We start from the raw sequence: 16,505 nt of genomic DNA, 5'->3' as shown, positions 1-16,505 counted from the left end.
TTAAAAATTAAACGTACGTTTAATTTTTAAACGAACCTGTTGCCGTTACACACTAAACGGATGTTGTTCCATGAGAAGAGTTACCGGACCAAGGTTTAGAGTTTCATAGGAAAATATGAGGGCGGTCGATTCGAGTTGAGTGCAGTCCGGCAGGTAAAGAAGATAGGAGTATAAATACTCCGGGGAAGACTAATTAAAAATCAGTTTTGCGAATCAGCCTAAGCGAGACGTTATGATATCAGTCTGCGAGATGAGTACTGCGAAATCAGTCTAGGCGAGACGTTATGATATCAGTCTGCGAGATGAGAGTCTACGAAATGTGAGTTCTGCAAGATGTCAGTCAGTGAGAGTGTTCTGCAAGAAGGTTAGTGAAGGAGCGAATTTCTAGTTTAGGTTTGACGCAATTACAGTGACGTCACTATCATTTCAGTACACGCATACAAGAAATGGTTCGGTGAGTTGCTGTAAGATTATAAGTGAAAGAAATAATGGTACTAAATTTCATTCATAAACTGTTAGGATAGTTTTATTTGTGAACAGCAAAGGTATTTGCTGTGAAAAAACTTTGTACTTTTCTTATCTATTATACTATTGTTCTTTGTTTCCTATAAAGATAAACATTTAGAAAAAAATTGTATTTAAAAAAATTCATTAAATAAATGCTGCAGTAAAGAAATTACTGTATAATTAAAGTTTAACCGCTTTTGCGAAATTCTGTTCATTAGAATCACGACGCCGGATAATAATTATTTTTTCAAGTGTATATATAATATGGGTAATGAGAAATGTTTAATATACTTTCCTTTTAAAATAATTTTTTTCTTTTTTTTTTAATTACTGTATACAATCTCTTATTTAGCTTATCAAAACGAATGTTTCAGTTTTTTGTAAAAATATTTCAAAAAAGCTTATTTGTTACTGAAAAACTAGCCGATCATTTTTTTACTACTGATAAAAAAAATTCGGATTGGGTTAGGACGATGATAAGAGATTTCTTAATAGGAGATATTTTTCGATTTTTTTTTTTTGTGTATTACGGGCGTAAAATGGAGATAATTAAAAAAGTGTAAAACTGGGTACTTTTGATTTTTTGAAGAAAACATTTCAGGAATGAAATGAATTTAATGTAGAAAAAGTGATCATGAAATATAGTAAATCATTCTTGATTTTTTTTTGCCATTATTATAGTGCGAATTTAGTAAGCTTCATTAACCGACTTCAAAAAAAAAATTGATGTGGACACCACATGACCTCCTTGTACGCCTATTAAATTACATATATACATTTTTAAAAGTACATAACATATTATTTCATTAATAACTTCTGATATTTTTTCATAACTTTTTTTAATTTTTATTATTAAATTATTATTTAACGTGAAATTTTTTTACAATCGGAGTTTAATAATTATTAATAAATTAATATATTTAAATTTAAAATAAAAGTTGATTCGAACTGATGTGCCCGTTCCCCTTGTAAGATCCAAATATTTCATTAATTAAAATTTTATTTGGCTATAATTCTGGAACCAATGAAATAAGTACCACTTATGGTACATCGTTGCAAAGCTCTCAATGAGGATTTATTACTGCCGTTAAGAAAAGTCCAAAATACAGATTTTTTTTAGATTTTTGGCTTTTTTGGAACACTTTTGGTTCAGTCAAAAGCGGAGGTGCACATCTAGATGTACAGCAGTCCAAAATCGAAAATTTCAACATCCTACGGCTAATCGTTTTTGAGTTATGCGAGATACATACGTACATACAGACGTCACGACGAGACTAGTTAAAATTGATTCAGGGATGGTCAAAATGGATATTTCCGTTGAAATCTGAAAACCGACATTTTTCGCGATCTGAATACTTTACATCGTATAAGGAAGTAAAAAGTGGTTATCAGTTCGTCAGTTTTTTTTTTAGTGTATGTACGTTTTTTAATGCTTGTATCTTCGACGTTGTTAAACCAATTTTGATAATTTTTTTTTTTTAATGGAAGGAGTATGCTTTCGGAATAGTCCCATAAAAATTTTAACCAAATCCGATGATAGTCTTAGGAAAAAACCAAAATACCGAACGGTTCAACACCCTTAGCCCCCGACCGTTCGCACAGTACAAAAGGAGAGGTTTTTATAATATTATTTGTAAAAAATAAAAACAGATTTCAACAAATAATAGCACCAAGAAATTAAAAAAAATAATATTTTTATTTAACTAAAGTAAAATTATTTGCAAATAACTATTTTGCAAAATTAAACAACTGTTAGTAACTATAGAGCCTGATCAGCTGATTACGATCAAATATACATGAAAATCTGACATTTTACATTGCATTAAAACTACCAAGTAGCGTTATCTATTACTGTTGAGTACTATTAAAAAAATCGACGAAATATTAATATTATGATCGAGAACGAGTTAAAAACGGACAAAAAGTTGACGTCGGAATACTTCGACAAAGGATACAATCATGTATATCGTCCATGTTGGAAAATTCTATCAAAGACTGGTAAGGCGTTTATATATACATGTTCTAGCTACCACTAACAATTGTGAAATAAAATAATTAAAAAAAATAAAAAATAAAAACCGACCAAGTCGTTTTTTTATAGAAATGGTACTAAAATGTTACAAATAATAATATTTTTATTTATTAAAAAAAGTAAAAGTATTTACAACAAATGGCTTTGAAGTCGATGTCAACCATAATAAGTTAAACATAAATAAAGTTACGGAAAACCGAACGCTAGGCGGCTAAACGTGATTCCCACATGTAAACTGGAATCTCAAAAGCGTATAAGAGAATGAGTCTCACCATCATACCTCATCTTTTGTTCGCTAAGGCATATATTACATTTGGTGATAATATATCCGCCTAACTAAGCATTTATTGTTATTATCATATTTTTGTATGTCGTAGTTTATTCTTATATTATATTTTTGTGGATCTTATTTTATTGTAGTAAAAACTTCTACTTACAATTTTGCATCGTTTGAAGAAGTTTTGTAGTATATAGATCATACGAGGTCTGTAAATGAAGTAATGAGACTAGTTTTTTTGCAGCCAAAGTGGCTACACTGTAAAGTTACTAGTAAACATATGGTTATATGAACAGCTGATTAAGTATTAATGTTTTTAGTCTATTATTGCCACGTGAGACGTAAATAAACTTTTCGTGAGACGAGTTTTTGTTGTGCGTTAGAAAAATGAGTGATACTAATTATGAACAACGTTGTGCAATCAAGTTTTGTGTTAAACTCGGTGAGAATATTACTGAAACTTTTTCAAAATTGAAATGCGCGTATGGAGATGACGCTCTGTCACGAGCCTAAGTTTTTATGTGGTTTAAAGCATTTTCAGATGGCCGGGAATCACTTACGTCCTAAAAAAAAGCAAAAATCAAAACCTTGCTAATTTGTTTCTTCGATAGTAATAGCATTGTTCGTAAGGATTTTTCGCCTACAGGACAGACTGTAAATAAATATGTTTACCGAGAAATTCTTGAAAGACTGCGGAAAAGAGTTGCCCGCTAGAGATAAGTGATAAGTGGATGCTGCATGATGACAATGTCACTGCATTCTCAATTAATGAGTCTTTAGTTCCTCAAGAGAGTCTGTAGTTTGTAGCTCAAAAACATTCCTGTAGTTCCTCAACCACCTTATTTACTTTTCTTGAGTCCCTGCGATTTTTTCCTGTTCCCGACTTTAAAAAAACACCTCAAAGGACACCATTTTGGAACAGTAGCAAACAAAAACAAAAAAAAAAATGTAACCGACCAACAGAAGGATATTCCGGTTTTTGAGTTCCAATACTACTATGAAGAGTGGGAAAACCGTTGAAGCGTTGCCTGGCTTCCCAAGGGAACTATTTCGAAGGTGAAGAGTCCATGTATAATTGAATTGTAAATGAAACGTTTTATGAACCAATCTCATTACTTTCTTTATAAACCTCGTAGGGTTTTTTTGTTTAACTTGTGTTGGCTGACAGCGTCTTCAAAAACAAAAAAATTTTTGTTAATAATTTTACATCAATTAATAAATAAAAATATAATTATTTGTAACATTTTATTATTACAATTATTTTTTGAAGTCGATTATTATTATTGTTTTTAAATTATTTTATTGGTGTACATATAAAGTGTCTAATGTAATTTTTAAAAAGGTTTGCGTGTAGGTGACATGCTAGCAACCATGACATGATGTCGACTTGTTTTGCCAGGTCATGAACGACGTAAAGGATTTTTGGTTATCGCAGAAGTATACAATTATGTATTATCATTATATAGAAATTATTTAAAAAATTTTAATATCTATTTTGTAATTTATATTCTTTTATTAATGTAGAAAATTCTGCTGTGCAAAGGTCAAGAAATCTACTTAAAAAAAATCCTTAAAATCTTACTCTACTTTTATAATGTATACGTGTTTTTTTATTTGCATTTTTTATATTAATTAATGGAATTAAAGTTTTGTTATAAATTTCCCGTTCGTTTTATTTTAATTAAAGCTCGTAGTAATTAGTTTCTCTTTCAGTTTATATTTTGACTTAAAATGAGTTCAGTTCATTAAAATATTTTGGTTGGTAAGTCTGTTTTTTTTTAATTAAGTTATTTAAATTGATGTTAATGTACGACGAGAAATGTTAACTTTTATTATTATTATTTTATACAACTCTTGCCTTAATTTATTTAGTTTTATTCGTCTGTATTTTTTTTTTTTGTTACACAGGTAAATTAGAAAAAAATTAGGACTTTGAGAGATTAAAGTATATATTTTTTTGTTTTTTTTTAATTTTTTCACGTCAGGTATATTTATTTAATATAATTTTGTGATTTTTTTTTAAATGCTATATCATGAATGAAAATATAAATATCCGTGTGAATAATTTAAATATTTTGATTACATGTTTCATTTTTATTCATATCTTATATACAGATATAAATCTTGTCTATGTAGGTAATTTCATGTGTGAAACGGTTTAATTTTTAATTTCTTTTTGGTGTAAATCTTTTCAGTTCTTAAAAGTTTTTGTTTAACAATAATGGCCATGTTATTTGATTGATCATAATATATTTTTTGTTTGTTTGTTTCCGGTTTCATTGTTTTATTATCTTTAACATTGTGCCCGTTATATTGTATAACCACGATTTATGTTAAAAAGACAATACTTATTTTAATACAATAATAATACGTGACTTAGATTTTATTATTTTTGTAATTTCTAATTACGTTTTTAGTTTTACTTCACTACTCCGTGACAGTGAATGTTGTGAGAGCTTTAACATTAAGATTTGAATTAAACAGTTTGCTTGAATTTTATTTATTTACTTTGTAACTGGATTTTCAGCTGTTGTATTAAAATGCAGTTATTTGTTTTCTTTTCCCGTCATTTACATTGTATTTTTTTTTAAATTACTTATTTCCTGATTAAAAATTGATGTTAATTTATAATTTTAAAAAAAGAAACAAAATGTGATAGATTTATTTTTATATATTTGTGTATTCGTAATGGAAAACAAATTAGTCTTAAATAAATTAAAACCTCATTATGTTAGAAAAATAAATGTTTTAATTAATATTATCGGAATGCTTTCTTTGTTTACTTAATTAAATAAATTCCATGAAGAGAAGTCTTTTTTATTATTCACTTGAAATTTCGAGTAAAATATTTTAAATTATTCCAGATTACTAGATAAAATCTTGCTAATATATTGTTAAAAAAAATAAAAAAATAATATACACGCTTTCAGTTTTTAATATGCTCAACAAATTTTACTAAATTCATATTACATTTCGTCCGGGATTTTTTTAAAAGTAAAACCATTAAATTACGGTTTTCTTTATAAATCAATATAAAAATGTGTTAAAACGTTCAAAGATTTCTCTCATATAATTAGTTATTTGTATTTAGCTTTAATTTTCAAAATAAATTCGTGTTATGCCAGGGAAGGTTTTAAATTATAAATCGAGGCCCTAGCCCCCGTGGTGGTGGAGTTTTCCTCGATAAACATCTGTGTATTTTAGTTAATATAGTTACTGTAATTCTGCCTTTTGTTATCTAGTTTCTTTTTCAGTTATTTGTAAAGTCTGTGCATGTTAATTGTTGTTGTTTTTTTTTTCAGTATTTCTCACAACCATGAGTTTAACAAACACAGCGGGGGTCCAACCTCCTTCACCGGCTAGTTACTGATAAAATAATATTAATATTAAATGAATTAAAAGATTTGTAGATTCCGATATTTTTTTATTTCTTACAAAATACAGGTAGAAAAGCATATAAAGTCGTACTATACGTGTAATTAAATTGTGTGTTATTTTATGATTGGTTTAAATTTCTTTCTATCGGTGAATACTTTCTTGATTGGATCATCGATGGAAAAGGAGGGGGATATTTCAATATTGGATGAGTTCACTAATACGAGTCTATAACGATTCGTTGTTAGAGTTTATTCCGTGCGGGACAAACTAATCGACGGTCAGTTGAATAATGTGTGTATAATAATAACAAATTTTTAAAAATATCATGCAGTAAGATGTTACTTAGATCTCTTAATTATACTTTATTTTTTATACAACTTGCTTTCATTTTATTTTTATTAAAATATATTTCATTGTATTAATTCAAGTCATTAAAATAATCATTTCTTTCTTTTATAAAAAAACTTTGAAAGACACAGTCGTATTAAGTTATAAAATTTGCATCGAAGTGACAGTGGTTATCGGAAGAATTTAATTTACTGGAGAAACTGGGGTATAAAACCTGCGTTTTATTTATGAGGCTTAGCTGATAAATTTTGCACATATATGCGTAGCATGGGAATGAAAAAAGATATTGGAAGGAAATGAAAAATGAATAAAAGTACAATACCTAAGCTACCAAATGCAGTATTTATTTTTCAATATAATACCCCTTTACACTGATATACTTTGCCCAACTGTGACAAGTTTTTGCATTACGTCACAGAAAAATTCTGGTGGTCTTTCTCGGATCCAAGGGACCACAGCTTCCTTCATCTCATCGTCGGTAGTGTAATAATTACCTTTGAGATCCCTCTTGAGATCAGTGAAGAAGTGGAAGTCGCACGGAGCCAAATCCGGCGAGTATGGCAGATGCGAGATAAGCTCAAACTTCAGCTTGCGGAGAGCCTCTGTAGTGGCGTGCGATGCGTGAGGCCCCACATTGTCATGCAAGATTATATCTTGTGGTGGTCATTCGAACGCGAAATACCCATCTACTGAGGTGTCTTGTGGTGGTCATTCGAACGCGAAATACCCATCTACTGAGGTGTCTTAACGTCTCAGTGTACTGTTCGGAGTTCACAGTCGTCCCTTGTTCCAGTTACTCAGTCACATAAACGTGTTCGGCATCCCAGATTACCGTCAAAAGGAGTTTCTTCGCCGAGGCTTGAGTTTTGGGGATTCGTAATGTCTATATTCCATGCTTTACCTTTTTTCTTCCGGTCGTAATGAGGTACCCAACTCTCATTCCCGGTCACAATATTGAAAAGAAATCGTTTCCTTCGGCACGATAGCGCTGTAAAAGTTCTTCGCAACATTCGAAACTACGCTGCTTGTGTTTGTCCGTTAGTTTGCGCGGTACCCTTAGTGCACAGATTTTACGGTAACCACTTGCTCGATAATATGGCCTACTCGTTCTTTAGATATGCGTAACTGAATAGCGATGCGTTGCTGGGTGATTCGCCGGTAACTTTGAACCAAATCGTCCACCTCCATTCGATGTTTCTCTTCAGTCACAGAAACTGGTCGTCAGCTGCGAGGTGCTTCCTCAATTGTCGCTTTACCAGCTTCACATTCGCGAAATTTCAACGCCTACCTATTCACATTACTCCTGTCAACAGTTTCACTATGTAAACCGCTTTTAAACGATGAAAAATAATCGTAGGATTCACATTTTCTGCTGTTAAAAATTCGATCACTGCGCGGTGTTTTAACCGTGTGGACTTGTTGACCGTACTCGATTCCATTTTAACGGCTACTGAAAACAAACCGGTAAACGGAATTCAACGCATTATCGTAGGTTTGTAGAGGGGGATTTAGCTATCATGTGCTGCCACGCCCAACTCGATAGTACCTTTAGTATCCGTGTAGCACGCTAGTGTGCAAAATTTATCAGCCGAGCCTCGTATTATCTATTTCCTTTTTACTGTTACTTAATTTTTATGATGAATCAAAACCACTTGAAGTGCACTTTTAGCGGATATTCCGGGTTTGATTAAAGCGTGTGAAAAGAGTTACAGTTGCGTTGTCTAACAGGTCGGTAAATATGTAAAATTGTTAAAAATTATTTCCTTAAGTAATAATGTTTCCTAATTTCTTAATTAGAATTCTATACAGAAGAATTGAGAGGAGAGTGGAAGAAGTGTTAGGAGAAGAGCAATTGGGTTTCAGGAAAAGTATAGGGACAAGGGAAGCAATTTTAGGCCTCAGATTAATAGTAGAAGGAAGATTAAAGAAAAGCAAACCAACATACTTGGCGTTTATAGACCTAGAAAAGGCATTCGATAACGTAGACTGGAATAAAATGTTCAGCATTTTTGAAAAATTAGGGTTCAAATACAGAGATAGAAGAACAATTGCTAACATGTACAGGAACCAAACAGCAACGGTAATAATTGAAGAACATAAGAAAGAAGTCGTAATAAGAAAGGAAGTCCGGCAAGGATGTTCCCTATCACCGTTACTTTTTAATCTTTACATAGAACTAGCAATTAATGGTGTTAAAGAACAATTTAGATTCGGAGTAACAGTACAAGGTGAAAAGATAAAGATGCTACGATTTGCTGATGATATAGTAATTCTAGCCGAGAGTAAAAACGATTTTGAAGAAACAATGAATGTCATAGATGAAGTCCTACGCAAGAACTATCGCATGAAAATAAACAAGAACAAAACGAAAGTAATGAAATGTAGTATAAATAACAAAGATGGACCACTGAATGTGAAAATAGGAGGAGAAAAGATTATGGAGGTAGAAGAATTTTGTTATTTGGGAAGTAGAATAACTAAAGATGGACGAAGCAGGAGCGATATAAAATGCCGAATAGCACAAGCGAAACGAGCCTTCAATCAGAAATATAATTTTTTTACATCAAAAATTAATTTAAATGTCAGGAAAAATTTTTTGTAAGTATATGTTTGGAGTGTCGCTTTATATGGAAGTGAAGCTTGGACAATCGGAGTATCTGAGAAGAAAAGATTAGAAGCTTTTGAAATGTGGTGCTATAGGAGAATGTTAAAAATCAGATGGGTGGATAAAGTGACAAATGAAGAGGTATTGCGGCAAATAGATGAAGAAAGAAGCATTTGGAAAAATATAGTTAAAAGAAGAGACAGACTTATAGGCCACATACTAAGACATCCTGGAATAGTCGCTTTAATATTGGAAGGACAGGTAGAAGGAAAAAATTGTGTAGGCAGGCCACGTTTGGAATATGTAAAACAAATTGTTAGGGATGTAGGATGTAGGGGATATACTGAAATGAAACGACTAGCACTAGATAGGGAATCTTGGAGAGCTGCATCAAACTAGTCAAATGACTGAAGAAAAAAAAAATTTCTAATATTGACTCGGTATAGCTGAGGAAGATACCCACTTGTTGGAAAGTTCTGAATGAATGGTTCGCCACTGTAACTTCCCATGGTGTTGGTGTCAGCAGTGGTCCAATGCTTAAAAACAAGGCAGAATATATTGCTACAAGTTTAATCATAACGAATTTAAAGTTACGGATGGCTTGGTTATCTCGTTGGAAAACGAGAAATCAGATAAAATACTAGAAGGCTCATGGTGAAAAACTGAGTGTTGATACAGAAAATTTTGCGTCACGGAAATCTATCAAACTCCCTGAAAATTTCCGGAATTTTTCTGCCGACGACGTTTACAACGCCGACAAAACGTGACTGTATTGTAGTGCTACACCGGATTGGTCAGTTTGCTACAAATGTTGCCTGGATCCAAAAAAATCTACGGACCGTGTTATCGTGCTTTGTTGTGCTAATTTGTCTGGAAGTGATAAACGAAAACTCGTCGTAATCGGGAAGGCTATCAAGCCTCGTTTTAAGTGGCTTAGAATGGACAGTTTGCCAGTTCATTATTACTATTTTAATAAAAATGCTTGAATGACGAGTGCATATTTTCAGAATGGCTTGCCAATTGGGATGTCGAGTTGCAGAAAAAAATTAAGAAAAATCATACTACTGATTGACAATTGTGCAAATCATCCGCGACCAAATTGTTTAAAAAAAATTAATATTGAATTTCTATCGCCCAATACAACGAGCCTCATGCAACCATTGGACAGGGGAATTATAAAAAAAATACGAAGTTTGTTTACGTATGTGAGTTGGTAAACCACATTCTTCTAGAAATAAAAGAAAATTTACTGAATTCGGGCTGTACAACAAGTATCAACTTGTTGCAAGCAATTTAGTTCGTAGCCGGAAGCTAGGGAGAAATGAGTAAACGGTAATAAAAAATTGTTTTGTCAAATTGTGTTTTTTCTACCTCAGAAGAAGAGCCAGAAAATATGCAGGAACATGATGGTAACACGTCAATGCAGCATGATGAAAATTATCAAGAATTCATGCAGATTGACGAAAATATTGAATGCGACATCACTATTGTAGAAAAACTCCGGCCCACATGCTGCACAACGGATGAAGCCAGTGACGATGAAGATGAACCAGAAATACAAGTTACGATTCAAGATGCAAAAAAATTTATTGTCAGACTTCAACAGCTTTTTATGCAGGAAGGAAGTGAAGGCAGTCTTCAAACGGAGTTGAAAATCTGAGCAAATTTCGTTGACCGTATGTCATTAAAACGAAAACGGTAGTGCAGGTCGGTTGAATTTTTTCAAAGAATAATCACGCGAGACTTTTATGTTGAGCACGCATGGCTGTTTATTCTGTTTAAACGTTTAACTCTAAAAATGTTTAATTTTATTTTGAAATCTGAAGAGACTATAAAATAACGATCGGTTATTTTATACAGTTTTGTTTACTATAATTAAACAGTACAGTACGTATTTTTAACAGTAGGTTACATGAAGAAGTATTTTGAACTACATTAACTGATTTAGAATTTGGTTTTCGCGTTAAATTTTTCCGATTGCAGTATATCGTAGTACTCCGTCTGTGTAACGGTAGAACCTGCGCGTAGAATGTGTGTGTGTGTATGTTTAATGCAATACGGTATCGTATACGCTACAATGTACGAATTCGTTTAATTGGGGCAAAATGCTCCGGTCCCGTTGTTTCCTAATAAACCGGAATTGACTGTATACAAATCAAGTTATGAGGAAAGAATGAGATTCTTTTCTATATATTATATTTAATAGCTAGTTAATTTTTTTTTTTGTAATACTGAAATCTTAAAACCAATATGGGAAAATATATTCGGTATTACGAAGCGGTGAAGTTTGCAGATTTATGTTTACGTAATGTTTTTTAGTTACGAAAAATGAATTGTGGGTTAAATATGAATGAAACTGTAACTAACTAGCATAAACCAGTTTTTTTGTTGTTTATATTAATAATATTTTTATTAAAAACTCTATTTATTAAATAACAAATAATTACGCGTTGCTTAATTAATTTTCATTATGTTTAAGCTCCCTCTCTCTTTTTTCTGTTTAGCCTCCTGAACCACCTTAAGGTATTACGTCAGAGGATGATATGTTTGAATGTAAATGAAGTGGTCTTGTACACTCTCAGGTCGACCATTCTTGAGTTGTGTGGTTAATTGAAACCCAACCACCAAAAGAACACCGGTGTCCACGATCTATTATTCAAATCTGTATAAAAGTAACTGCCGTTACTAGGATTTGAACCTTAGAACTCTCGACTTCGAAATCAGCTGATTTGCTATGACAACCGCTAGACCAACTCGGTGGGCTATTATGGTTAAGCTAGATTTATGATTTCGGAATGTTAACTATTAATAAAATTAAAATTTAAGGATTGTTGGTAATAGTTGGATTTTAAATCTGCTATTGTTCTTTAATTGATTTTTAGGTTTGTTTTTTTTTTAATATAATTGTAACGTAAAGTTATTTCGCTAAATAATTTACTTTAATTACTGAAATCTTTATTTTTCTGATGTCGGCAGTTCTTTTTGGCTAACACTGTATGATATTTTATTATATTTATTTTTTGTCTGTTGTAAATATAAAGGTTAATGTCCATTTATTTTTGTTTGTATATTTTTATTATTATTATTATTTGATAACAACATAAATGTGTGTGTGTGTGTTTATGCGCGCGCGTGTAATTCTATTGTTTGTGTGTATACCAGTAATGTTCAGTTATGTAATTGTTTGAGCAGACTACCGCTGATCTCGTTGTCGTACATTATTATCTGTTTCTGTTTCACACATTCTGCTTCTCTCTCTTTTGTTTCTCCCCTCTTTTTGTATCCGTTATCCTTTTTTATCATCCCCTCCATTCTTTCAATCTCTTCCGATCAGCTGTTACTATTTCATATACGTTCAGTCATTGTGTTACTGTACTGTTGTCAACAACAATGTAATGTAGGTACGATATTGTATTGGATTTTATTTTGTTACAATACGTATTTACTTTTCGTTTCTTATCATTTGTATGTGTATTCGCTTTTTTATATATTTGTGTTGTGCGATCATTTTTTTTTTTTTAATTATTAGTGTTTATTTTATTTTTTTATTCGTTTTTAATGATTACTTTCCGAAAATTAGTAATAAAAAATTTATAAATTTAAATTCACGAGTATTAATTATTAATTTACGTTTTTATGTTTTTTAAAATACTTTTAAGTGGATAATTCTCGATAACGTATCAGTGTTGTCCTTATTATTTATATTTGTAGTAATCTAACTTTTAACAGTTTTTTGAATTCTCATTCATTACGAAATAATTTTTAATTTTTAAATTACTTTTATTTTGAAAATTATTTTTTTTATGGGGTTAAAATTTTTTTAAATCTTCTTTTGACTTCAGTGAAATTGTGTGGATTTTTTTCTTTAATCATTTTATTCGTATTTGGATTTTTAAATTTTTTTCTACATTTTTTAACTGTTCCTTACTTCTTGTTCATCTTAACTTTTTGAAATATATTTTCATAATGAGGTTAGTAAAATAATTTATTTTTTGGTAGTTTAATTTTATTAATATTTTATTAAAAAAATAAAATTAGCGGAAAGCTTAAAATATTTGAATTGATACTGAATAAATAATTTTTATTTTTTAAATTTTTAGATGAAATTTTCTGTACTAAAAAAATGTTTTTATTGATTTTTGTTTAGCTTAAAAAGTAGATTTTAAGTTTTATTATATATACTCGTGTGTGCGCGCGCGCGCGCGCGCGCGCGTGCGTGTGTGTGTCTTTTTCCAGAATTTTTGAGATTGTGAATTATCTAAACTAAAAAATAAAATTAAAAGATATTACATTGTTACATTTTTTGATCTTTATTTATGATTGGATTAATTAAAAATTTGCAAATTTAGAGATTTTAAATAATTTTATTACGTTCATTTAAATAAAATAAATCAATAAAATTCTCAAATGTTATCACCGAGAGTTTAACTAAAATTTACTTTTTTATTATTATTTTTTAGTTTTACGCATTTTCAATCATTATAGTTCACAAAATGCATGTTTGATAATTTGTTTTTACTTTGTAAAAGAAATTCTTGCGTTGGTTCTGTACTTACTTTTTGCAGATAATATTAATGAAATAAATTGCAATTTAAAATATATTGTAATTGATTTTTGTCATCATTTTTGATTACTTTTATATGCTTTTGCAATGTGAAGATCCGTAATCTGATATAAATACGATAATCAAAGTAATTTCACATGAAATTTCCGGAAAATCGGTTGTAAAATTAACAGTAATAGAATAATACAAATATCTTCATTTCAGACTGCTTTAGTTCGTGCTTGGTGCTAATTATGTAGAGTAATTTTTCAGCATTAATTCTTTTTTTTTTTATCACAGTCTTGTTTTGTAGCATTTTTTTTGAAAAGGTTTTCCATACGAACAGCGTTGTTTTTTGTAAGCTTGTGTATGTTTAAATTTTAAAAGTATTATAATTTATCAATTGTTTAAATTTTAACATTTTGAAAACTACCCCAATTTAAGGGTTAGAAAGTTATTCGTTTGAAAAGTTGAATCATTTTAAGCAATTTTTAATATTAGGTACTATTTCAATATTGGGAAAATTTTCTATTTTACTAGATTAATCTAATTTTTTTTCGGATTACCGGAAATTACGGTGAGAATACCTAAAAAAAGTAATTATTACTCTTAAAAATTTTTTAAACTTTCGTGAAAAAAGTTTCTCACTGTAAAATCAGCACAATCATTTGCTGTATTCCGAAAGATTACCCGAACTAATATCGAGATCTGCATTTTGTGTTCATGGATCTACTTTTTCTCTTTCTAAACGGTACATTTTCCGGTTCCGTATTTAAAAATCGTTTGCTTTAGGCGATTGGATAGTAGTTCCATATTTTTTTTTATTAAAATAGTGCAATAGTTTTATATATGCTGGAAATCTCGTTTATTTTCTTTATTTAATAATCTCCCTTTCATTCTATTCCTTAATAGTGTTCCTCAAATGTATTATAAAATTACTCGCCGAGAGGTAAATTGTGTAATAAAAAACAAAAAAATAATAAATATATTTATTTATTTGTTTAGCGATCTTAATCTTGTCAGTAGTACTTTTAAAAAAAATATATAATTATTTTCTACGTATTGTAAATTGGAAAACTAATGTTTAGATCACTGATGTTAGATGTAGTCTACGGTCTTCCAAAATCAGCTGATTTGGAAGTCGAGAATTCCAGCGTTCAAGCCCTAGTAAAGTCAGTTATTTTTAGACGGATTTGAATACTAGATCGAGGATACCGGTGTTCTTTGGTGCTTGGGAAAAATTAACCACACATCTCAGAAATTGTAGAACTGAGAATTTACAACAAGACTACTCTTCATTTACGTTCATACATATCATCCTTATTCATCCTCTGAAGTAATACATGAACGGTAATTCCCGGAAGCTAAACAGAAAAAAAAAGATATATTCCACGATAATTCGATTTTTGACAATTATTATAATCATTGTTGATAATGATGATAATTTTGACTGGTTTTTTGGATCCTGTTATGAAATTAATTTACAGGTGTCAATTTATGCAAGTATTCTTTTGAATGAAGGTTGATATCGTGGTGGATATCAGACTAAAAATTCTGGCCCTAATAAATGAACATGTTAATTAATAGAGAAATAATTGTTAGCAGTTATAAAATTTAGTTTGAAATTCCCCCAACAATTTTTGTATATTATTAAATTTTTTAATTTATATTGCACTTTTAATGTGTATATTATATATATATATATATTATCTCATGTTTAATTGATCTGATCCACCTTTTCCTCATAAATTCTTGTTTTTTGAACACATTTTGTCGTAAAACCTTTCACGATAATATAAAACATTTTCTCTATCCCCTTATCATAGACATTAGTTTATGCCCGATCATAGGGATTACATTAATCTATTAGAAAGTGCCCCATCTGAAGTTAATTTTTCGTTTTTACACGATGCCATCCCACATTTTTTTTGAAACAGTTTTTTGTTATTCGAACGTTCTTATAGAGTAAAAAAAAGTTACAGTAAAAAAATTCCAATTTTTTTGGTATTAGAGTTTCGCTCTATTTTGTCTTACTTTTCACACAAATATCTTGAAAATTTTTTTCTAATTCTTAAATCAGTATTTGATATTACAAAGTAAAATAAAATATTTAATTGCATATTGCAGTTTTTTTTGTAAATGTTTTAAACTTTTTTACTGTCTAATTATTAAACGACCCTCTTATATAGATTACGTGAAAATCATTATTTAATGGAGCAACATTATTAATGATCTGTCTGAAGGTTTCTAATAGTTATTTTAGAACTTATATAGTAAAATTACGATTAATTATTTTTTTCAACTGATAATTTTTGTTTTTAATCTCTTAAGTAGCAGAGTTGATTAATATTTAAAAAAAAATTTTTTTTTAACTTTTTGATTTAAAAAAAGAAATGTAATATGTCATTCCTTTCACGTACACTTAAAAATATTTCCATTTAATTCCTATGTAATAAATTTTAAAGTATTCTTTTCTAATATATATATTTTTTTAATTTAAATTTTTGCAAAACAAAAATCCCTTTCGTACGCCTGAAGCGGAGGTAGATTCAGCGGTGCTAAGTAGGAGATAGAAAATATTTCCACCTTAAAGTTAAGAAAAACTTCAATTTTACTCAACACGACAATGGTTGCATGTAAAAAAAAGTTTCACTTGTTTAGTATACGACAAGCTCCATCTTCGTACAATTCCAGCAATATTTTGGTCATTCCTTGCCGTAAGGATTGGTCATATTAAAAAATGTTTCAGACAAAAGTTTTAGATAATGTTTAAATGATCAACGACCACTTTAAACCGTTTCGATACTGTTCCTAT

The 16,505-nt window shown here is 30.2% G+C and overlaps 1 protein-coding gene across 4 annotated transcripts in view; it reads left to right on the top strand.

Annotated features, from left to right (window-relative positions):
* LOC142329956 (monocarboxylate transporter 9-like) overlaps positions 1-16,505 on the top strand; it is a 202,052-nt gene that overhangs the window by 28,321 nt on the left and 157,226 nt on the right. Inside the window, exon 1 of one of the 4 annotated variants that reach the window (XM_075374941.1) lies at positions 12,478-12,544. The exons of 1 other annotated variant lie outside the window; for it this stretch is intronic. The gene's annotated coding sequence lies outside the window, so the exon portion shown is untranslated. Of the gene's footprint in view, positions 1-12,477; positions 12,549-12,989; positions 13,119-16,505 lie in introns of those variants that run through there. 2 more of the 4 variants (XM_075374938.1, XM_075374939.1) reach the window with 2 other exon arrangements.

The sequence above is a fragment of the Lycorma delicatula genome, chromosome 9, assembly GCF_047948215.1.
Source record: "Lycorma delicatula isolate Av1 chromosome 9, ASM4794821v1, whole genome shotgun sequence".
NCBI lineage: Eukaryota > Metazoa > Arthropoda > Insecta > Hemiptera > Fulgoridae > Lycorma > Lycorma delicatula.
Note: the sequence above shows the minus strand (reverse complement) of the source record. Positions and strands in the feature narration are given on the sequence as shown.